This window comes from Periophthalmus magnuspinnatus, chromosome 20 (assembly GCF_009829125.3).
Source record: "Periophthalmus magnuspinnatus isolate fPerMag1 chromosome 20, fPerMag1.2.pri, whole genome shotgun sequence".
NCBI lineage: Eukaryota > Metazoa > Chordata > Actinopteri > Gobiiformes > Gobiidae > Periophthalmus > Periophthalmus magnuspinnatus.
In genome coordinates, this window is record NC_047145.1 from 26,052,309 (window position 1) to 26,077,059 (window position 24,751).

Below are 24,751 nucleotides of genomic sequence, written 5' to 3' on the forward strand. Positions count from 1 at the left end.
TTAGAAAGTGGGATTTTAAAATGTATATATTTTAGTCAAGCAATTTCAAATGAAACACTACCCAATTATTTTCATATGTAGTTTGTGGTCAAAGTTAGCATTAGCGTTTGCACTGACACACAAACATGTCTCTTTCTAAACACAGAAGTGTCTCTCTATTCATTTTATCTGTGTAGTGTTTAACATATTGTCTGTGACTTTAAGTATTTTTTCCATTTTAGCGTGACTCTGCAAAAACCCCGCAGAGATACATTTGGACAGGAAGTAGTGATGATAACAGTGAGGTCGCCGGGTGCTGCTGTGCAAAGAGCCTATTGGACAAAAATAAGGCAGAAAGCTGAGCTGTACAGTGGCACTGGCTCAGTGCACTTGTCACATTATATACAGCAGCTCCCACTGTTTGAATGGAGCTGGCTCTTCATTTGACTGAAGGGACAAGTCCATATTTGGAGACATTAAACATGACAGTTAAAGAAGTGTGCGGAGGACAGACAGAGAGAGAGGGGGCGGGGAGGGAGAGAGAGCGACAGGAGAGAGAGAGGAGAGAGGGAGAGGTGGGGGGATGAGAGAGAGAGAGAGAGAGGAGACAGGAGGGAGGGGGTGGGGGGAAGAGAGAGAGGGGACGGGGAGAGAGAGAGAGAGAAAGAGGAGAGAGGTGGAGAGACAAAGAGAGAGGTGGGGGAGGAAGAGAGAGAGAGGAGAGAGAGAGGTGGGGGGATGAAAGAGAGGAGGGAGGAGGCGGAGGGAAGATAGAGAGGAGAATAGACAGAGAAAGGGGCGGGGGAGAGAGGAGGAGAGACAGAGAGAGAGAGAGGGGTGGGAGAGAAGAGAGAGAGAGAAAGAGAGGGGGCAGGGGAGAAGAGAGAGATAGAGAGAGAGAGGTGGGGGGATGAGAGAGAGAGGAGACAGGAGGGAGTGGGTGGGGGGAAGAGAGAGAGGAGGAGAGACAGACAGAGAAAGAGGGGGTGGGAGGGTAAAGAGAGAGAGAGGAGGAGAGACAGAGAGAGAGGTGGGGAAATGAGAGAGAGGAGAGAGGAAGGGGATGAGAGAGAGGCGGGAGGAGGAGAGAGGGGGGAAGTGAGAGGGAAAGAGAGAGAAGGGAGAGAAGCGGGGAATGAGATAGAGAGGTGGGGGGGACGCAAAGGGATGAGACAGAAAAGCAAGGGGAATAAGATAGAGTGGAAGAGAGAGAGGGAGAGGCAGGGGGAGGATGAGAGAGAGAGAGAGAAGTGGGGGGGGTGGGGGGGATGAGAGAGGTGAGAAAGAGGGAGAGAGAGCATGGGAGAGAGGAGGGAGAAGGAGGAACAGAGAGAGAGTAGAAGACAAAGTGAGAGTAGAGAAAGGAGAACAGAGGGAGGGGAGAGACAGAGAGGGAGAAGATGGGAGAGAAAGAGAGGGTGGAAGAGAAGAAATGGATGAGAAAGGGAATAAGAAAAGATGGGGACAGGGTAGATGATAGAGAGAAGAGAGGAACAGAGAGGTAGAGGAGAGACTGAAAGGGACGTTGGAAAGAAGACAGGGGAGAATAGAAGGAAAGAGAGTGTGAAAAAAGAAGGAGGGAGAGGGATCCAGATAAGGAAAAAATCCCCCTGCACCCACCTCCACCTGCACGAACACTGCTGACCTGCCACCGTTTATCCCTCCATCCATCTCTCTCTTTATCTCTCCTCTCTCTGTCTCTCATCCATTTGTCTTTCCATCCCTCTCTCTCTTCCCATCCACATGCAGTAAGCAGAGGACACTTGCAAAGTGACTTTATGAAATGTCCACAGATACGACTCGTCAACTCAGGCTTATGCAAGTCATCTGGAATAACTATTCTGAGTTTATTTTTATCCCTTATTTGCCTTGGAGTCGTGGAGTCCAGTCGACACTAGCACATATGGACTGTCAGTGAGTTTCTGTCAATATGAACTTATTTTTACTTTTTCTTGTTGGCTGATATTGAATTAAAGGAGCTGTACCTAATTTTGACTGTCTTAAAACATGAAAAAACAAACTAGTTAATTTTAAACAGTTTGCAGTAGTCCAACGTTATTCCTCACTTAACTTATACATTCAGAGCATCCTAATTATTCACCACAATGAGTTTACAAGCACTTTTCACAACTTTTAGAGGCCAGAGCAGAGTTTGCACTTACTGATTCTCTGACAATAACACACTTTATACTTAGATGAAGACGTTACACAGACACACACTTATTTTGACTTCAAGAGATGCTTATGCAATATATCTGCACTGGGACCAAACAGATAAATGGGAAGAAACTGCATTACAGTAAGGACAAAAACTCCGCTCTGGTCTCTGAGGTGAAAAGTGCTTTTAAACTCTTTGTGGTGAGTATTTAGGATGCTCAGAATGCATACGGTAAGTGAGAAATAACTTTGGACCACTGCAAACTGTTTATAATGAAGTTCATGTTTTTAAGATGGTAAAAATTACATTATTAGTACAGCACCTTTAAATTGTAATAGAGAAAAACAAAACATCAAATAAGTGCCTGTATTGATGACAGTTAAGTGCTTTAACAGTCACACACTGGTTTTCCACTGACCTAACTGGACCAATTTTACTTTATGGTCCATTTGGCTTGCTGTACATTTGTGGTTCTAACCTTTGACCTTTACCATTATCACACTCCATTTAGCACGTTCAGATGAGCCTCTCTTCAGACCTGGTCTCACTTGATAATAGAGCGGAGTCTAGGGACCAGGTCTGTGGAGAGGAGAGAATCCGACAGGTAACCAGGAAATGCCAAGTCTAGAGACCAATTAGGTCTATGGAGGGGGGATAATCTAGCAGGTAACCCGGACAGCCCAGAGTCCGGACCATAGGCGCCGCAGCTGAAAGAGGACAAACTTCCCTATGGGGACATTAAAGTGTACCTTAACCTTAACTTAATAATCCTGTCCTAGAGAAAAATGTGTTTTGAACAGTCCCTTAATACAGCTAAGGCCAGCTGTCCAAAGCAGTGCTCAAAATACCTTGCCTCTCCACAGATCTGACCTGTATCTGGCCCTGATAGTATCACTAACTGCTAGATAAAACCATTCTGCGAAAACATTCCAGGCAACAACATCTCCATGGAGACAAGCAAAGTGACATAACGCACCTTTAATATCCCTTCATTTCTCCTTTGTGATCGAATCTGACAAACATCACTTCACATTTAGTTTTACATTGTTTCTGTGCCTGCTCCTCTCCTCTTTCCTCCCCCTCTCTTTCGCCTGAAGCGCTCTCTCTCTCCGTGCCCCTGGTCTCTGTTCTCCGCTGCTCCCGCTCCCCCCTCCCTCCTTCATATCGAGGTGTGTAATACAACATGACACAATAATTATCTGCTCCCAGTTAAGACCCAATGTTTACAGCCCTCCCTTAAACGACGCATCAAATGGCCTTTAATTACATTTATAGAAAAACTGAAACGGGACCGGGCGAAAATGAAACGAAAAGTAAGCGCCTCCAAATTGGCTGTCATGGCTCACGCAGAAGAGAGCTTGTATTGTGTAAGAATTATTAATAAGTACACGCTTTGGGAGTCTGGCCTGGACAAACTGGATGTCTGTGGTAATATTTAGAGTCCTCAGTATTAGCAGTTAAATGTTTCTATTGGGTTTATCGATCGGGAGGACAGAGAGAGGCGCACATGCGGTAAACGCATTTGTCGATACTTATTGGATTGGTGAAGCTAATGGCCAAAACTTCATGTAACACGCGGCAAAGATGGCATTTAAGTACCCGACCAGGCAACAGTTGTCAGGGTTCTGCCTGGGATCCAGAAAAAAACACTTCAACAATACTTCATGATGATGTACATCTGGTCACTGAGTTCAGATGGATGTGATTGACAGGTGGATTAGCCAATCAGGGACACACATGGTCCGTTCGTATCAAAACAAATATGAATGCTTATGAGGAAAAAAAGAAAGGAACTAATCTTTTTTTAGTTTCGATACTAACATGACTGATAAACATGTCATGTGGATTTCTGCAGAATCTGGGGGGAGTGACGTGGTTTTGTTCAAAATGATGGTGACCAATGAGCTCCTTCAATGCTCACGTGTCACTGAAACAAACAAATCTGATTGGACGGCTGTGTTTGGTTCTGGATGGAGGCGCGGCAGAGGGAGTGTTGACCAGACTGATCTTTCAGTATGTTTTATACAGACAGGTCATGGGTCTAACATTTCTAAGCAAACCAAGAACATCTCCATGGAAACAAGCAAATTGCAAACCATCCACCAGAAAAGTTACATGGTGAACCTTTAACCTGAACACACTGTGGGAGGGTGAAATGCAGAGGACAAAGGCAGCGTGATTGTCTAATATATGTATGTTGATAATTTGTGCTTCAGAAAAATAAAATAGTTGGATGCACTGTCCCTCTACAGGTCAGAGGACACACTGCACGTCCTCACCATGTGTCAAACCCAACCACACATGACTAATGATGTCAGGGTTTGTGCTTGTTTCTACAGGACAATAATGAGTTCTCCCTGTACTGCAGAGGTAATTGGCTTGAGTGTGTTTGATAGAACACACTCATCTACTCTTCTGTTTATATTATGGAGTTAAAGCAGTTATGGTTTGCATTATTACACAAGAAACTCCCACAGCCGCCTGGACACAGTGTGCAGTACCTGGACTTGAATATAAGCAAGACCAGAGGTTTCATTCCATAGTGTGAAATATCCCAGCAAAACACGCACAGTGACATGTATCCTACTGTGCAAAAAAAGACACTTGAAGCTTTAAACCATGTTCTAATTTTGTTTCCTCCTCAAAAACAGACCTGGAGTTGTGTTTTGTTTCATTCACACATGTTTGAGTAACACTTTATTATTAGTCAGTCTACATCTCCAAAGCTCAAAATGCTCTCTTCCACCTTGTGATGTCATCAAGTGGTAGTTTTCAAGTTAACAACTCCTTTTACCTTTACTTCAGTAGAGTAGTAGGCAATTCAAGGGCTGAAATGATCCAAATTATTCTAGTGGAGGTGTGTGGAGTTTAAAAACACAGTGGAGCACTTCCTGTATTACCACATGATGACATCCCAAGGTGGAGTGTTTTCTGACTGTGAGAAGAACTCAGCCTAAATCTGCAGGGTTTGTGTGTTAAACATGTGTGAATGAAACAAAATACAACTCCAGGTCTGTTTGTGAAGAGGAAACAACATTAGAACAGATCATAAAATGGAGTATTATAGACCCTTTAAACTTGATCATTAAGATTTGTAAAACACCTGAAATCTAGACTAAAACCAGGATCCCATTCATTTCACAAAAGGATTGTAGAGGTCTAAGCTACAGGGTTAGCAGCTTTTCCCCAATAAAAACACAATATATCATGTGGTTTGTACAGAACAATACCTAAATAATGACAATAATTCAAATTCCTATTAGATTTGTGCTGAATTACAGTTGTACCATCACTGTAAAACCAATTCCGGCTCTATCTCTACATTTCACTTTGCTTCGCCTGAAAACACAGGATTCAAACTGCACAGCCCCAATTATTTTGTATTTATTATTTCATTTTTCCGTTCCCTTTCTCCTAACGAGCGCAGGGAGAGCAGCGGGTGCACCCTATGGCGTCTGCACAGCCAAAGAAACCCATCCCAGACCTCCAGGGGGCAATTAGCAGCGCGGAGAATGTCAGGGAGACCGGAGCAGCGCGTACCCAGGTGAGGGAGCACGCGGCTGGGGTAGAGTCGTGCCACGGGTGGGTCTGGTCCTGGAGCTCCATCCCACAGAGGAGCAGTAATCGAGGGTAAAGGAAAGTGGAGGTGTGCTGCACAGTCCTTATGTAAGAAAAACTACGTGTGAATGGCAGCGGTGGAGAGATGGGGATAAGTCTGCATTTGTGTTGTCAAGATATGAAAATTTCAAACTTAATTTCGATACTAAAGAATAGATTTGATACTGGATACCAATTCTGATACCATGATGATAATGTGTAATCCCTCAGTGTGCAGTAGGTTCATAGTGGTCCATGGGTGTATACTAGTCTATGTGTCTTACACTTAAAAAAAACAAAAAACAAAAAAATACATCATTATAAACATATTCAGGAAAGGTTCATTTCTGTCCTGTCAATGGGACATTTTAGTATCAATACCTGTGAACAATGAGTATCTAGTTTTGATATTTTAGTATTGTTTAGTATCTGATTTTTGATACTTTTACAACCTCTAAGCTAAAAACTGAATCAAATGTGTCTTAAATGATTACACCGGGACTAAACCAGGACTAAACCAGGACTAAACCAGGACTAATCCAGGACTAAACCAATACTAAACCAGGACTAAACCAGGACTAAACCAGGACTAAACCAGGACTAAACCAGTACTAAACCAGTACTAAACCAGGACTAAACCAGGACTAAACCAGGACTAAACCAGGACTAAACCAGGACTAAACCAGGACTAAACCAGGACTAAACCAGGCCAAAAATTAGGTCCAAACCAGGACTAAACCAGGACTAAACCAGGACGGCAGTTTCATCCTCTCCTCTCTCTTTCTGTATCTTCTCTTTCCTTGTATCCACTCTCCTTTACTCTTCTGTACTCTTCACCTCCATCTTTCTTTCTTTTTCTTTCTCCTTTTTCTCCTTCTTTCCTTCATCCACTCCTCCCCATCTTTCCTTCTCTCCCTCCTTAATTCCCTCATTTTTTACTTCCTAGTTGCTTTACTGCGTCCTGTTCTCTCCTCTCCCTCTTTGTTTATATCTCTCTGTCCTCTCCTTCACTCTCTCCTCCTTCTTCCCTATACCTCCTGTTTCTTTTTTCCATCCTCCTTTACCCGCTCTCCTCCTCCCTGTCTCCCCTGTGTCCCTCTTCCCGCTCTTTTTCTCTCTCTCTCTCTCCCTCTCTCCCTCCCTCCTCAGCCCAGACTCCATTTATTAGAAGGATAATGTCTCGTTCACAATCTGTTCTACACTTCCTCGAAATTTTCCTCCGAATCCCTAGAGCCAGAATCCAGACCGCCGACCCAAAACCCCCGCTCCATTTGTCTCAGGCCCATGTGGGTTAGTGGACCACAACCAGGACTGAACCAGGACTGAACCAAGACTGAACCAGGACTAAACCAGGACTAAACCAGGACTGAACCAGGACTGAGCCAGGACTAAACCAGGACTAAACCAGGACTGAACCAGGACTGAGCCAGGACTGAGCCAGGACTAAACCAGGACTAAACCAAGACTAAACCAGGAGTAAACCAAGACTAAACCAGGACTAAACCAGGACTGAACCAGGACTGAGCCAGGACTAAACCTGGACTAAACCAAGACTAAACCAGGAGTAAACCAAGACTAAACCAGGACTAAACCAGGACTGAACCAGGACTAAACCAGGACTGAACCAGGACAGAACCAGGACTGAACCAGGACAGAACCAGGACTGAACCAGGACTAAAAAAGGACTGAACCAGGACAGAACCAGGACTGAACCAGGACAGAACCAAAACTGAACCAGGACTAAACCTGGACTAAACCAAGACTAAACCAGGAGTAAACAAGACTAAACCAGGACTAAACCAGGGCTGAACCAGGACTAAACCAGGACTAAACCAGGACTGAACCAGGACAGAACCAGGACTGAACCAGGACTGCACATGGACTAAACCAGGACTGAACCTGGACTAAACCGAGACTGAACCCGGACTGTACCAGAACTAAACCAGGACTAAACCAGGACTAAACCAAGACTCAACCAGGACTAAACCAGGACTGCACCTGGACTAAACTGAGACTGAACCCGGACTGTACCAGAACTAAACCAGGACTAAACCAGGACTAAACCAAGACTCAACCAGGACTAAACCAGGACTGAACCTGGACTAAACCTGGACTAAACCGAGACTGAACCTGGACTGTACCAGGACTAAACCAGGACTAAACCAGGACTGAACCAGGAACGAATCTGAATTAAACCAGGACTACACCAGGAGTAAACCTGGACCAAATGTGGACTAAACCAGGACTAAACAATGTTTCTCTCAAGGACACTTCTGAGACTGTTTGATGAAAGGAAAATAGTCAGTAAACTCACTGCGTCCTAGATCTGGCTCGTTCTCCGCTGGGAGACGAGTTGTAGTCCACTAACCCACATGGGCCCACGATAAATGAAGAGAGGGAGGAGAGGAGGGGAGGAGAGGAGGGGAGGAAGACGAGAGGGGAGAGATGCAGATGGAGTGCAGAGGAAGACAGAGGGAGGGACAGAAATGGATGGGGAGAAGGAGGGAGGGCAAGGGAGAAAGAGGGGTAATGAGGAAAGGGTGGCTGATGCAGAGAAGGAGTACAGATATGAGAAAGAGAGAAGGAAAAGAAAGAGGCAAAATAGAGAGAGGGGGGATTGGTGGGAGGCGGAGAAAGAGAGAACAAAGAGATGTGAGATAGGAGAGGGGGAGTGAAAAGAAGAGAGAGGTAAGGAGGGATGGATGGAGATAAAGGAGAGAGAGAAGGAGAAGGGGGTAGAGAGGCAAATGAGGAAGAGAGAATGAGAAGAGCAGAGAGAAAAGAGTGGTAGGAATAAAGAGAGGAGAGGGAGAAAAGAGGAAAGGAATGGAGAGAGGAAGGAAAGAACGGAGGGAGTAACAGCAAAAAGAAAGACAAAGGAGAAGAGAAAGAAGGGAGTGAGAAGAAAAGGAGAGAAGGGATTGGGGCAAACAAGAGAGATACAGGGTGAGAGTGAGGGAAGCAGCGAGCAGATGGAGAAAGGGATAGAAGAGATAAAGAGTCCAATCCACAGACCAGGAGGACTTGGTCTCATATCTCTGTGTTCAGAATAAATTGTGGGTTGCCAGATATAAAAACAGAAGCTTCATTTACTTAAAAAAACACTACCAGAACTAAACCAGGACTAAACCAGAACTACACCAGGACTCTGTCCCTTGTCTCCTCTTTTATCTCTACTCTCCTTCATCTATCACCTCCCTCTCCTCCTCTTTTTCCCTCTATCTACCTCTTCCCCTCTCTCCTTCCCTCCTCCTTTCCTCTTCTCCTCCTCTCTCTCCTCTTCCCCTCAGAGTAATTGACTTTAAAGTCATTATGCCTCCCTCCCTCTCCCTTGCTCCGTCTCCCTCCCTCTCCCTTTCTCCCTCCGTCTCCCTCCGTCTCCCTTCCTCTCCCTCCCTCTCCCTTTCTCCCTCCCTCTCCGTCTCCCTCCGTCTCCCTCCGTCTCCCTCCGTCTCCCTCCGTCTCCCTCCCTCTCCCTTTCTCCCTCCCTCTCCATCTCCCTCCCTTCCTGTCTCCCTTCCTCCCTCCCTCTCCCTCCCTCCCTCTCCCTCTCCCTCCCCCTCTCTCCCTCTCCGTCTCCCTCCCTCTCCCTCCCTCTCCGTCTCCCTCCCTCTCCCTCCCTCTCCCTCCCTCTCCGTCTCCCTCCGTCTCTCGCCTGTAGTTAATAAATGGGTGTTTGATTTTGTTAAATGTCCTCTGGTGCAGATTAATATACGGCTGGAGCAGAGCAGATGTGGCCTGACCCAGACTGAGGCAGCACAGATGAACCATAGAGACAGACTACAGCACTCATGTAAATATAGGAGGCTACGACGCTAATGTAAATGCAGGAGGCTACAGGAGGCTACAGCGCTGATGTAAATGCAGGAAGCTACAGGAGGCTACAGTGATAATGTAAATGTAGGAGGCTACAGCACTAATGTAAATGCAAAAGGATACAGGAGGCTACAGCGCTGATGTAAATGCAGGAAGCTACAGGAGGCTACAGTGATAATGTAAACGCAGGAGGCTACAGGAGCCTACAACAGTAATGTAAATGCAGGAGGCTACAGCGCTAATGTAAATGCAGGAGCCTACAGGAGGCTACAGCACAAATGTAAATGTAGAAGGCTACAGGAAGCTACAGGAGACTACAGTGCTAATGTAAATGGAGGAGGCTACAGGAGGCTACAACGCTAATGTAAATGCAGGAGGCTATAGGAGGCTACAACACCAATATAAATGCAGGAGGCTACAGTGCTAATGTAAATGCAGAAGGCTACAGTGCTAATGTAAATGCAGAAGGCTACAGCGCTAATGTAAATGCAGGAGCCTACAGGAGGCTACAGCACAAATGTAAATGTAGAAGGCTACAGGAAGCTACAGGAGACTACAGTGCTAATGTAAATGGAGGAGGCTACAGGAGGCTACAACGCTAATGTAAATGCAGGAGGCTATAGGAGGCTACAACGCTAATATAAATGCAGGAGGCTACAGTGCTAATGTAAATGCAGAAGGCTACAGTGCTAATGTAAATGCAAAAGGCTACAGGAAGCTACAGGAAGCTACAGGAGGCTACAACGCTAATATAAATCAGGAGGCTACAGTGCTAATGTAAATGCAGAAGGCTACAGGAAGCTACAGGAGGCTACAACGCTAATATAAATCAGGAGGCTACAGTGCTAATGTAAATGCAGAAGGCTACAGGAAGCTACAGGAGGCTACAGTGCTAATGTAAATGTAGGAGACTACAGGAGGCTAGAGTGCTAATGTAAATGGAGGCTACAGGAAGCTACAACACTAATGTAAATGCAGGAGGCTACAGGAGGCTACAGCACTAATTTAAGTGTAGGAGGCTACAAGAGGCTACAGCGCTAATGTAAATGTTGGAGGCTACAATGCTAATGTAAATGTAGGAGGCTACAGGAAGCTACAGTGCTAATGTAAATGTTGGAGGCTACAGGGGCTGCTTTCTTGCATACATGCAGTTCTATTGTAACTGCATTTGTATTCAGTTTTGTTTTGTGTACTGTTCATTCAGTTGGCGTCAGTTCCAATCATTCTGTGGCTTGTCCTTATTGAACATGAACAAAAGGAACAGGAAGAAGATACATCTAGCTCACCAAGGGTGGGATCTAAGCGAGGAATGTAAGGGAGGGATGTAGGGAAGGGATGTAGGGGAGGAACAAGGAGCAAGGGTTTAAATCTTTTACATAGCAAAGGCTGTCTCTTATTAGTTTTACATTTTGTGGTAGCCATTTATGCAGTACTTATAGTAGTTTTCCAGCAGTTTTCCAGATGCTCAAAGACACTTTACAGTTTCATATTTCATTATTCATTCACTTCACTCTCAGTGGGGGTAAGCTACTATAGTCACCCCAGCTGCCCTGGGGCACACTGACCGAAGCAAGGCTACTGATCTACACCAACAGCACCTCTAACCACCACCTACACTCACACACACACTAGGCAAGGTGGGTGAAGTGTCTTGCCTATTGCCCCACTGTGGCCCCTGGTATTCCCAGCGTTACTCCGTCCACGCACTAAATCACTAACTAACTGCTCAGCTTCAGAGACCTGACGAGATCAGGCTTTGAAAGGAGGTCTCCACATGTGAAATAAAGACCCATAAAAAGAGAAAACAAACATTGTACTCAAGTAAGAATACAATTACTTCAAAATAATATTAGAACTAAATCTAATCTAAAGGAGCAAGAAACACAAATGTTCAAATTATTTCATATTCTTACATAAAGCTTGGTTTGGCTTGGTTTGGCACAGATGTGACTCGGTCAATTGGGGCACGAGACACTGGCCACATAAAGAGCTTTGAAATAATGGCTAAGTGCTATTATTCACGTTAGCTATAGCGGCTAATTTCTTTCACTTTCCTGTCTCTTTGTGAGTCCATGTTTTGCCTTTTACGCCGTGTGGTCTGTTACCGTTGGCTGAACAAAGACTATACGAGTCGCGTTTAGGGAGGGGGGAGGGGTCATAGATGTGTGCCTGAATGGAGAGGGGCGGCGAGCTTCCTGGTCCAGCCCCAAACAGTGAGTCTGCTGTGGGAATACGCCACCCGGGTCTGTCTCTATGTAAATGAGGGAGGGTAGCATTAGCAGTAATGACCCTGCATGTGACCGAGGCAAACAAAGGCGCCAGATAAAAGACTAAAATAAAGCGTGAAAGTGGAAAGAAATAAAGCTAACAAAATAAAAATGAGAAAACAAGATACAAGAAAGGAGCTGTGTTCAACTTTTTAAAGACAGGATTTATGAAATTACTTATTGTTGTTTATCGTTCTGCACACAAATACTCCAAATAGTAGTATTTTATTCTTATTATTTTACACTATTAAAGCAAGACTATGTAACTTTCTGGAGGTGGCATTTCACCTCTGTGCATAATTCCCTGGAAACAGAACGTTAAAACTATACTTTGTAACATTCTCCATGGAGATAGATGCGGTTTATGCCATAGTGTGGAATATTATAGCCAAAGGAACAATATTTCCATGGAAACAAGTAGGAAAGGGACAAATAAGAGTCAGGTTTGTGGAGATGCAAGCCCACTCACAGTAAGTACACATGTTTTCTATAATTTTCAGAGCAAAAAACACACCCAAAATAAAGAAAAAAACAAAACAAAACAAACAATGAAAAAGTGCTTTTATTTTAGTATATTTTGGGGCTAAAAAGTGACATACTGTGACTTTAAGTATATTTTAATATTTATAATATTTCATAAGCATTTTGTAATGTCAAATATCCAGTGTGATTTGCTTTAGATGTTTTTCAGATACACCCACTCCATCTTCACTGGCTTTGCTCCAAGGAGGTAGATAAGTTTAATGCCATACTCACAGGCAAAAGCAAAGTCATCTCCTGAGACGAGCAGATGACAGAAAAGTTACATAGTGCAGCTTTATAATTCAAAGGTAAAGAGTGAACTAAAGCTGAGACCTGCCTCTTTACTGTGACACCAGTGAAATCTAAAGCACTGTCTCTTTCTCTTTCTATTTCTGTCTGATTAAACTCTGTGTCTCTAACTGTGCCAAACCCACAGGCCTCACATCAGACCAGTGCACCGAGAGAAAGAGAGGGAGAGAGGGAGAGAGGGAGGGAGGGGGAGAGCGGGGGAAAGGGACAGGGAGGGAGAGAGAGGGGGAGAGCGGGGGAAAGAGAGAGGGAAGGAGGAAAAAAAAGAGAAAGAGGCTGAGAGAGGGAGGAGAGAGGGAGAGGGGCTCAGGAAAAGAGGGAGAGAGAGAGGTGGAGAGAGAAAGAGAAAGGGGAAGAGAGGGATGGAGAAAGAGAGAGGGGGCAGTAAGAGGTGAGAAAGAGGGAGAGAGAGATGGAGGGAGACAAAGAGAGTTAAATTGCAGTCTTTATTGAACCTTGGCAGAGAAAGAACCGTCAGAGATGGTCAGAGGCAGTTGTTTCCACATGGTTCTCACCCAACGGTGTCTCTGATTGGATACAATAGGCTGTCCCATTTGCTTATGGTTCTCATCCCACACAATACTTTCTAAGTATACGTCACTTAGTCTCAAAAAATGGTTTTAGAAATAATAAACTAAACAAGTCCATGATGCTACAGTACATGTTTGATGATTGTTTAAATGAGCGCCCCCTTCTGTCAGACACAAACATTGATCTAAAACACACACAGCTCAGATTGGACGAGCAGAAATAAAATGATCAGAGGAATTGTGTTGCCACGTCTGCTTTAGCATCCCCCCATCCAGACAATTACGCTAACGGGAGCGGGGTGCATCCATTGAACAGCTATCGACTGTACCAGCGGGCTAGCATCACCACGGCTAACACAATCACAGCGCTAAAGAATACAGCCAAAACAAAGGCAGGCTCAAATATATGGAGTCAATACAACAGGGAGAGAGAAAGCCCAAAAGACCACACTGCAAAAAACTATGTTGTCATTGGTTAAAGCCCCACTGTGAAACTTTTAGCCAAAAAATACACAAAAAATAGTCTAAAACAAAATCGTAAAAACATACATCCTTGCAGTGAACGGGCTTGCATCTACACAAACCTGACTTATTTGGATTGCTTGTTTTCATAAAATATGGTTCATTTATAGCATGACATATGAAATGTATCTATCTCTATAGAGAATGTTCCGAAGTATGATTTTAACTTTCTCTTCCATTGAAGCCACCTCCAGAAAGTTACACAGTGTTGTTTTATTGGAGAGATATTATGCAAAATGGTGATTCATGTATGACTGAGTAATGTTGACTGTATATCTTTTAGCCTCTAGTGGCCTCTGCAACTTCAAGTGCTATGTGACATCACACAGGACTGCTCTGATACAAACACTTGGTTGCAGGGGCAGACTTTGAAGTGTAGATACTTGTTATACCAATCACACTGTTCCTTATACCTCCAGGCCCTGCTCCTCCTCCCCCTCACTCTCCCTTTTAGTCCTCCAGACTCCACCCCTCCTCCTCCTTCACTCTCCCCTTTAGTCCTCCAGACCCCACCCCTCCTCCCCCTCACTCTCCCCTTTAGTCCTCCAGACCCCACCCCTCCTCCCCCTCACTCTCCCCTTTAGTCCTCCAGACTCCACCCCTCCTCCCACTCACTCTCCCTTTTAGTCCTCCAGACCCCACCCCTCCTCCTCCTTCACTCTCCCCTTTAGTCCTCCAGACTCCACCCCTCCTCCCCCTCACTCTCCCTTTTAGTCCTCCAGACCCCACCCCTCCTCCCCCTCACTCTCCCCTTTAGTCCTCCAGACTCCACCCCTCCTCCTCCTTCACTCTCCCCTTTAGTCCTCCAGACTCCACCCCTCCTCCTCCTTCACTCTCCCCTTTAGTCCTCCAGACTCCACCCCTCCTCCCCCTCACTCTCCCTTTTAGTCCTCCAGACCCCACCCCTCCTCCCCCTCACTCTCCCCTTTAGTCCTCCAGACCCCACCCCTCCTCCCCCTCACTCTCCCCTTTAGTCCTCCAGGCACTGCCCGGTTTATCAGCTCTATTTGAAATGTGGTTGTGGGCAGGGTTTAGGTGTTCCATCATAGTAATAGTAGAAAATCTATTTTACCGTGTAACACTAAAACAAAAAACAAAGAAGCATCTAAAAAACATCTAAAACTACATCCCTCATATCCTGAGCTACTGTAAAAACTACAACCTCTGCCCTTTCCTCCAGCCCATTATAAACGGTGTAAACTCGTGTTGTTCACATTAAGAGTCAGAGCACAAACACAAGGTCTGAGTGCTGAAAGTTTGAACTAAACTCCTCCCAAACTGCAGAGCGCGGGGAGTTGGCCATGCTGGAGGGTCATTCGTCACAGAGAGGAGCAATGTCAGGGTCTCAGCCCAGACTGGGTCATGAAATGTGGGGGGGAAAGCAGCTTCAGTGGACAGGGACTGGGGAGAAGTCCTGGCCCTTTGGGGAGAAAACAAAAAATGCTCCATGCGCCACGCAGACCCCGAGCTCAACACCGTGTGCTCTGTGAGGGAAATACAGGTCACATGTGAACACTAAATTGAGTAAAACGACTAAAACAACCTTCAAGAACACTCTGAAACATTGGTTGAAAAATAATCAAACATGCTCACACAGGTAGATTATTTTCTTCTTGGGGCCTCTTAAACTCAGAGAATGGTCTATTGTGGTTAACTTGTTGTCATGTCTATGTGCACTTTTGTCTTGTCTGTGTGTTTCTTTAAATGTTCTGTTTCTGACCTGCCTTAGGACAACAGATGTAAACTAGCTATTATGCTAATTCCGGCATATTTACATTGATGCTGTTTGCTGACATGTTGATTAATATGCACTGTCCTGATTTAAATAAATAAATAAATAAATAAATAAAAATAAAACTAGCCAAATATTTAACTAAACTGCCACAGAACACCAGAAGATGCTTGACAACTCTAATGGCTTATATCTGTCAAAATAAGAGCCAGTTACACCTGCAAGCAGCAATGAAGAGCCTTTAACTTTATACATTAAAATCAGCGCAAAGCAAAGATAGATCAGATTAATTTCATTTGGCAGCATTGATTTAAAGGTGCTCTACCTGATTTGTACTGTCTTAAAAACAAAAAACAGAAGTAGTTAATTTTAAACAGTTTGTAGTGAGTTATTTCTCACTTACCTTATGCAGCCAAAGCATGCTAATTATTCACCACAATGAGTTTATAAGCGCTTTTCACAACTTTCAGAGACCAGAGCAGAGCAGTGTAATGCTTATAACACCTAGCATGCTAACATCAACATCCTGATTACCGGATAATAAATAGCATAGCCTACAGGGTATTTAATGAAGTTGTTGAGTTGTTGTAAACTCAATTCACATTTAAAGCTAATATGGTCTAACCCTGTTCACTGACTTGATGTTTCTGACACTGTAGGAGCCAGTGTCACTGTCTTCTATTTTAAGACGCTCCACAGGAGTCTTAAGTGCAGTGAACATTAGACAGGGCCATACGGCCTCACTCACATTTCACTAAAGGTATTGCAAACTGCGCCTGGCAAGTCCACATTGACATCTCTCTGTATTTTTCATACAGAGGGATGTCAAATTTGGACCATGCGTGTCCCTGATTGGCTAGTCCACCTGTCATTCACGGCCATCTGAACAGATTCACCAGTGACCAGACTCACATGTTCGTAAAGTATTGAAGAGTGTTCTGGATCCCAGGAAACTGCAGCTTTGGCTTTGAGAAATCCATGACAATGTCTGAATTTTGCAATTTTAAAATCAGGCTAGCTTCTCTCTCCCAGCTCTACCCTGATTAAGTTGTGAACGCAGACGGGGCTGTGACCCATTTGACCTTTGACCTTCCTCATGTTTATTTACCCTGCCCACCCTGGGACCACCTCCTCATCCCTGAAATGAGAGTTGCTACGCTGGGATTTTTATGAGAGCTCCAGGCATCTCCAAAGACGCTCCAGTGCTAATGAACAAAGCTAGCCTGATTGATCCGCGTTAGCTTTAGCTCCCAGCGCAATCTACAGCAAAGAGTCAGAGCAGAGACCTTTAACTGCACTGCACTCGGTCTTAAAGGTGCGAATTTTTCTGGGGGATGGTCAGTCACCTGTTGCATCTACAACTTCTCAAGCGGTGTGACTCAACAGCGTTAGCTTTTTATTGCCAAAGTCAAATGTTGTTTATTTTATCTTGTGAGATATTGTGGCACAAGATCTTGTCCCATCTACTCACATCAGCTACATTCACAAAAGTAGGACAAGAAAACAACAACAGTAGGCAATGCAGAAATGATCCACCATTCATTCACTTCTACAATTTGAGCTACTGCTGCTAGGATACATTATTTAGCAGAGAAACATTTGTCTGCTAGCTAAGTCAGACACACAATCAAAGTCTTCAAATATAAAGTGAAAGAACTTATCAATGCCCATACAAAGGTACCCCGTTATACTCAAAAACACCAGAATCAAGCATTATCTGTCTTTATTTTGTGCTAAAGGTGAATGTGTAGCTTATTTGTAATGTGTCTTTAGTCTTTAGCGTTGACTCACCACTCACAGGCCACAGGGGGCAGTGTAGAGGCACATGTGGAGGTCAGTTCTAATGTTCTGATGGTCTGATGGTCGCAGACGCTGCACTGGAGACAAGAACAATGGAAAGATAAGATTAAAAACTCCTCAATGTTTGGTTTACTGGAAATTATGAGAAATTATTAAAATGACATGATATAATGTTCTACAGTATGGCATTAAATTTAACTGTGGATATGGAGACAAACAGGTGACATGCACCAAGCCAAGTTACATGTCAGATATGATGAGAATAAAAATAAGAATGTATATTTATCAAGGTATTTTATAGCAGTAAAAACACCTGTAATGTAATAAATACTTAATTACATTTAATGCCGCAGTGTGGAACATTCACACAAGTAAAGCAAACATCAAGCTACATATTAAACCATCAAGCAAAACAAAAAGAAAATATTGACTGTTTAAAATTAAATAAAAGTTAAACTGTCCAGATTTGTCTGGGGAGTTATAAAGCCATTACTATCTTAATTTAATTTATTTTGACCCAAGCAAGTATCCATATTCACACTTAAAAATAAATATCACAATTACACTTCATCTTGCGACATAAAGAGAGTATTACACTTGTGTGAGGTATTAGCTGCTAACACATAACATACTCACTACTCACCATGTTTCCTTTTATTGTTTTGAAAATGCTATATTCACCCAAAACAACACATTAAATGTTGAATAAGTTTAAATTTCATTTTTGATGTTCTGTGTGCCCCCTCACTTTGCTCTCCGTGCTAAGTCCCTCCCCATTCACAACACAATCAGCTGCATCCCACTAATGAAACTACTGCACATCACATTAAGTTTGTCAAGTTGTTGTGTATTGTTTTGTATCTTTGTTTCGTGTTTTTGTATATTTATGGGGAAGTCTCATGTGGGAGCATGGGGGATGTAGGCTTGTGGGAGGAGCCTTGTACAGGCTCGTACTACTAACCTCTTCAGGCATGTTTTTGATGAGGGAACAACCTTATAACATGATAGAAAGCTCCAAAAATTCAATTTTTCAAAATACAATTAAAAAAACAACAACAAACAAATAAGACTACAAAATTAAAATTAAAATGCTAGTTGTAAGAAGAGCACACAGGATCCAGGCACAGAGCCTTATCAAGCAGCCTCCATGCTGCTCTGCCTGGTCCTGGTCCCATTTCACAGCAAACACAATATATTCCGCATCCTTATATATATTTTTTATTTATTTTTGAGGTTCACAATCAGTAGTTGGAAGGTGGAGTGCAGAGGTACTACAGAGCCTTATCTATCTCTGCCTCTCCACCGGGTCCCTCCAATCTGCTCTCCTGTGTGGACGCCATTTTTACACATACACAATCGATATTAGCATTAGCACAGTCCACGCCGCGCGGCTGGACTTAAACAGGGACATAACTCACAAAGTGTCACCGCACTCACCCCCAAAGTAATCTCAAGCTGGATCTACAAAACCTGAGATTAACCGATTTTACAAATACTGCACTTTGGTCCCTCACTACAAAAGACAAAAGTACAGGAAGCTGCACTGGAAAATTTGAGTTTAAAGGTCCGATATTACACAAAATAAACTCTTATGAGCTTTAACCCATGTTACAATGCTGTTTCCTCCTTAAAAACAGACCTGGAGTTGTGTTTTGTTTCATTCACACATGTTTGAGTAACACTTTATTACTCTGTCTATATCTCCAAAGCTCAAAATGCTCTGTTCCACCTTGTGATGTCATGAAGTGGTATTTTTCAAGTTAACAGCTCCTTTTACCTTTAGTTCAGTAGAGATTGGCAAATCTAAGGCTGAAATGATCCAAATGACTCTAGTGAAGGTGTGTGGAGTTTAAAAAGCCAGCGGAGCACTTCCTGTATTACCACATGATGACATCACAAGGTGGAATCAAGTGTTTTCTGTTTGAGAGAAGAACTCAGTGTGAATGAAACAAAACACAACTCCAAGTCTGTTTGTGATGAGGAAACAACATTAGAACAGGTCAGAAAACAGCGTGATATGACCCCTTTAATAATAAGAAAGAGAGATACATTTATAACACAAAGTGCATGACAGTAAAAAAAATTATCCCAAAATACTTTTTGTGTATTCAGACAATATGATGTCAATGCTCATATATGTCGTAAACCTAAACCTAATAATATTCCACAGTTTGACATAAAACTAATCTATCTCCATGGAGAATGTTCCCAAGTATGGTTTTAACTTTCTGTTGCTATGGAATCATGTAGGTGACATGAGTAATCAGCAATTTTAAATTACTTTATTTTTAAGTAGTTGTATCTTGAAAACAAAACTCACAAGTTTGATGAATTATGGTACACATTTACGTACATTCAAGCTGAAGAAATATTTCAACTATTTATAAAAGTAAAGTGAAGTTTTTAAAAGTGGTAGTGGGTTAAATCTATCTCGTGTTTAGTTAATTGCAGGAGTTTTAATAAAAAAACAAACAAAAAAACAAAAAACAAAGCACTTAATTGGCATGGATGTGCACCTTCTCCCGAGAGATAGAAAAGTTTAATACCATACTCTCGAAAAACAGCATGTATTTTAAGAATCTAAATCTAAATTAAAGAGCAATTTCCAGCTAAAATATGCCTTAAAATCTTGTGTCCCTGTGGCTCAGTGGTAGAGCGGCTGTGCATATGTAGAGTTAGTGAAGCGTGCCTTTGGATCATCGTTTGGAGTCTAGACTATTTATTTGAAGTATTTGAGCACCTACCAAAGGAACTGTTTCAAATTGTCCCATAATGCTCTTTCTCATTTAGACGTAATTGGAAAACTCCTGACACTAATCCTGACTTGTTAATTGCTAATAAATAATTAACTAACGCTCGACTAAACCTGCTAAAAGCACTTGCTAATTTTCAAGAGCTGAAAAGAAAATACTGGTTTCCCATCTCCTCCAAAGAACACTTGAATGCACCACGTTTAAGAGAGGGTTTCATGTTTTTCTAATCAGGGCTTGGTTTGGTGGATCGTCCCTGTGCCAAATGTTTATCATAGTTTTACCTCAGTGAAGAGGCGGTTTGTGAAGACGAGAAAAGTACAAAAACACAGGAAGCAGCACTGAGTTCTAAAACAGGCTCCCTCTGTCAACAACACTGAAAACAGGTTAGTCTCATCATAAATATGGTGTAATTTAGACACGGTCTGGTCCCTGTTAGCATTATGGTGAATAGGTACTGTAACAGTTATGGCATTACCTCTGTCATTGGCTGATTTGGAAGACTTTTTCAAACTGCGCATGCCCATATACTTTGGCGTAAGCGCTGAAGTTGCTATAGTAACGGTACTTTGGACAAACCTAATTTTAGAGATTTCCTCAATCAGATTTACTCTTGGAATATAAAATGTTTTCCTGATAAATACTCACTTAAAGTAGGTGAGAATTATGTATTTAAACTGATAAACTGTGTGAAGTCTGACTTCAGCAAAACAACTAACTTTGATGATTCTAGTCAAATATTATCGCTTTTGTTTCTATTTCTAAAGGAAACTCTGTTGAACATCCATGAATACATTTAAGCTCAGCCGCACTAATGCTCCAGCAGAACAAACATTTAATGAACACTTTTAAAACTAGTTCAACAAGTTTAATTAAAAAGGTTCTAAATCGGGCAATGACAAACCTCTACACGCAACATCTGCAGCCCGTGTCCAACCAGGACAAAAAACTGAACAAAATGAGTCTTATAACATGTTAACTCTATGCTAAAGCATAGAGTTAACAGCAAATGTATGGTGCCCTGCCCAGTTCCGTGTGGTCCAACATGGACTTCTTTTGGGCCTATTCATTCTTTTATTATCGGCTGTGGTTTCAACATTCCCCCGCGCCGCCATTCAAAACCAGAGAGGCTTTTTGTTGGAAAAAGGAAAAAATGAAACAAAGGCGTTCTTATGAGGAGGCTCTGTGGTCGTTCTGCCAGACTGGAATCAAATAGTGCCCATTCCAGCGTCATTCATTAACCCCCCTGCAGCCCCAGACCCCCCACCACCTCAGAAAACAGGCCGGAGAATAGAAGAGGACCATGGAGCAATGTTTACTAACACTGCAGCGAGTCGGAGGAGCAGGGTCTCTACTGTGGTCATTGGGAACAAGACAAGAACAGAAAGATGGAACATTGTGGAGAGTGACTGTGGAAGCTAAAGAGGGGAATTATGCAAAACTGCCTTATTGTAGCTTTTTACAATGTTCACTCATCAATGCCATGCCTGAAGAGGTTTTTGATGCCATGCATGTTTGAGTAATCTAGTGATCTGTCCCGGACCTTATTCAAACACTCCCCACAGTGAACAGAACAATTTACCAACAAGCCCATGCTCCCACATGGCAATTTTCACAAATTTTCATTAGTGGGATGCAGCTGATTGTGTTGTGATAGTGCTTTGAAGGGGGAGGGACTTAGCATGGGGAGCAAAGGAAAGGGGAACTCGTCAAAAGCAGAGGTGAAACTTGATACTTTCTTTTTGGCGACTAGCATTTTCAAAACAACTTAAGGTAACATGCGATCATGGTGATTTAATATCTATTTAAATTAATCATGTGGATTTACAAATGTTCCACAGTATGGCATTAAACACTCATTTGTCCATGTATGTTTATTGCTCAAAAATATGTTGGATCACCTCTCCACAGATATCACCTACAACTTGGCCAAATTGTGTCAAATGAGCACTGCCAGGAGATAAGTTAGACAAGTTAATGTCTAACTTATGTCTTATGTCTTAATGCCATACTGTGGAACATTCGGGACGAAGCTCTATGGAGACTAGTTCATAAGGACCACACATTAAACTAGTGGTTTATGATTCAGATAGTTCCATGTACTTTTACTATCAACTACAAACAAAATAAGTCTTAATAATGCCCCACCTCACATCTGCCCCACCTCACAGCTGCCCCACCTCACATCTGCCCCACCTCACAGCTGCCCCACCTCACATCTGCCCCACCTCACAGCTGCCCCACCTCACAGCTGCCCCACCTCATATGTGACACCTGCCAAACCCTGAGTCTTCAAATAAACCATGGTTCATAGTCTCTATCTTCTTACACAGAGAGGCCACTTTAAACACATACTTCAAACACACACAGGTTTATAAGTCTAACCGCTGCACCCCACTGAGTCTGCAGTTTGCTTATCCACTGTCCCATTCCTGGCCTTGTGCCCCTGAGCCAAACCACCCACAGAGGAAGTGAACCCCCGCCTTGGTGACAGAGCTGTGGCTATGTAGGGCAGAACTCACAGTAAGTGTTTAAGCAGTGGTGAGCGCTGTTATTTTTATGTCAATAAACAAAAGAGGAGGAGGGAGGTTCTGGTACTGCTTAGCCACCACAGGCTGTACAAAAAAGTGGACTAAGTAAGTGTGACATCACCCACAGCGTTCAGCTTCTGTCAAATGAAGCTCATCGAGGCTAGAGCAGTTATAGGGGCCGATTTGAAGCAGAGTTTCACATTAGGAATTCTGACCACGAGTATCATAGCAGGATCATGTAGAGCGGGTTAATACAAACATTTAAGACCAAAATGATGATTCAGCTGTAGTTACAAAGAGAGGGGAAATGGTTTTTCAATCTAAAGTTAATTGAAACCTGAGTCGATGGAACCGGAACTGCGCCATGTTTGCTTCCTAATTGGACTGTGGTGGCTAGCAGGTTAGCTGTATTTTATGTGTGGTGGCATTTTACATCTTGCCATAGGGACTGCAGTTGGAAACTAGCTGTATAGCTAATACTGGCACATTTACAGAAATGTTGATTAATGTGCGTTGTCCCTATTCAAATAAACTAATAAATACATAAAATAAATATGTCCATTTATATACAGTCTATTTTAGCCACCCACCGCAGAGTGCCCATGACGACTTGGATTACTCATTTTACTACACACTTCAAAAGACGTGAGCTACAAACAGCAGAATGTACCAATAATTAGCCATAAAAGGGACTGATTCACCCCTCCACAACTCAAATCTGATTGTATTACCACAAAAATACTCAAAAAGTACTTGTGATAAATATTGAGCCCAGAATCTCTTGTACCAGCTTTTCATAAACAGAACCATAAGTCGATATAGTGACTATGGTTAGGCACAGTCATCATGTGGGACTCTCTAAAACACAACTCGGCACGTCCTGTCATTTTCAACATATTTTTCAAATTTTCTTCACAAATTGCTTCTTGATGGTGTAAAATTACAACACAAAGATAACATGATGTATACCTCGAAATGAAATCAAAATGAGAGAATCGTCCAAACCTGTCATACACACTTTAAACATGACCTATAGCAGTACACACGTGTCTTTAACTGTAGGTGGAGCATAAATACTGTGGGATTACTGCAGGATGTGGGCAGCTCTGCTCAGACTGTGGCCTGTTTGAAATATACACCCATGACTGGAACTGAACGCAACGGTGTGTCAACACACTGTGCTCGGTGAGATTCAAATCAGTGACCTTCTGGTTGATGGTCGTGGATCAGTGGTTAGACAAGTGGTCCCCAAACAGAAAGGACAGAGTCGTTGTGTCCTTAAGAAAGACACTTCACCCACATTGCCTAGTATGAATTACTGTTGACAAAAGGTTTGAAAATTAGGTACTAATCAATACTGAAACTAGAATCAAAACTAGATACTTATGATACTGGCTTAGTCCTGGTTTAGTCCTGGTTCAGTCCTGGTTCAGTCCTGGTTTAGTCCCGGTTTAGTCCTGGTTCAGTCCTGGTTTAGTCCTGGTTTAGTCCTGGTTCAGTCCTGGTTTAGCCCTGGTTTAGTCCTGTTTCAGTCCTGGTTTAGTCCTGTTTCAGTCCTGGTTTAGTCCTGTTTCAGTCCTGGTTTAGTCCTGGTTTAGTCCTGGTTTAGTCCTGGTTGGTCCTGGTTCAGTTCTGGGCTAATGGCACAGTAGTCATTTAAGACTCGTTTGATTCAGTTTTTAGCTTAGAGGTTGTCAAAGGTTTCAAAAATCACATACTATTGGATAATAAAATATCAAAACTAGATACCATTCACAGGACAGAAATGATCCTTTCTTGAATATGTTTATAATGATGTCTCTTTGTATCTTTCACAAGTTTAAGACACATAGACTAGTATACACCCATGGACCACTATGAACCTAGTGCACACTGAGGGATTACACACGTATAACACACATGAGAATAGAACACAAAGTACCAACATTTAATGTGGAAAATCACATTCTATTGTCTAAAGAAAGAGTTTTTTATTATCATCATGGTTGTATCGGAATTGGTATTGAGTATCGAGGCTATTCCTTAGTATGAAAACACACAATTTCACCATCAGCCTGAGCAAAACTAATGAGGTTTGAAAAGGCATCTGACGCTGGTAAATACACGGTGCAGACACAAAGACTATTGTTAGCTGTACACAGGGGAGTCAGGGCCCACTTCAGTCTGACTCTAACCTGGTTCACATTTAGAGCTGCTTAAAGCTGTCCCTCTTATGTTTCCACTAAACAGCCTCTCCAC

The 24,751-nt window shown here is 42.9% G+C and overlaps 1 protein-coding gene across 1 annotated transcript in view; it reads right to left on the reverse strand.

The window, feature by feature from the left end:
* Positions 1 to 24,751, reverse strand: part of LOC117388434 (cadherin-6-like) — a 151,328-nt gene that overhangs the window by 101,096 nt on the left and 25,481 nt on the right. The window contains exon 2 of the mRNA XM_033985978.2: positions 17,224 to 17,309. The gene's annotated coding sequence lies outside the window, so the exon portion shown is untranslated. The remainder of the gene's footprint in view (positions 1 to 17,223; positions 17,310 to 24,751) is intronic.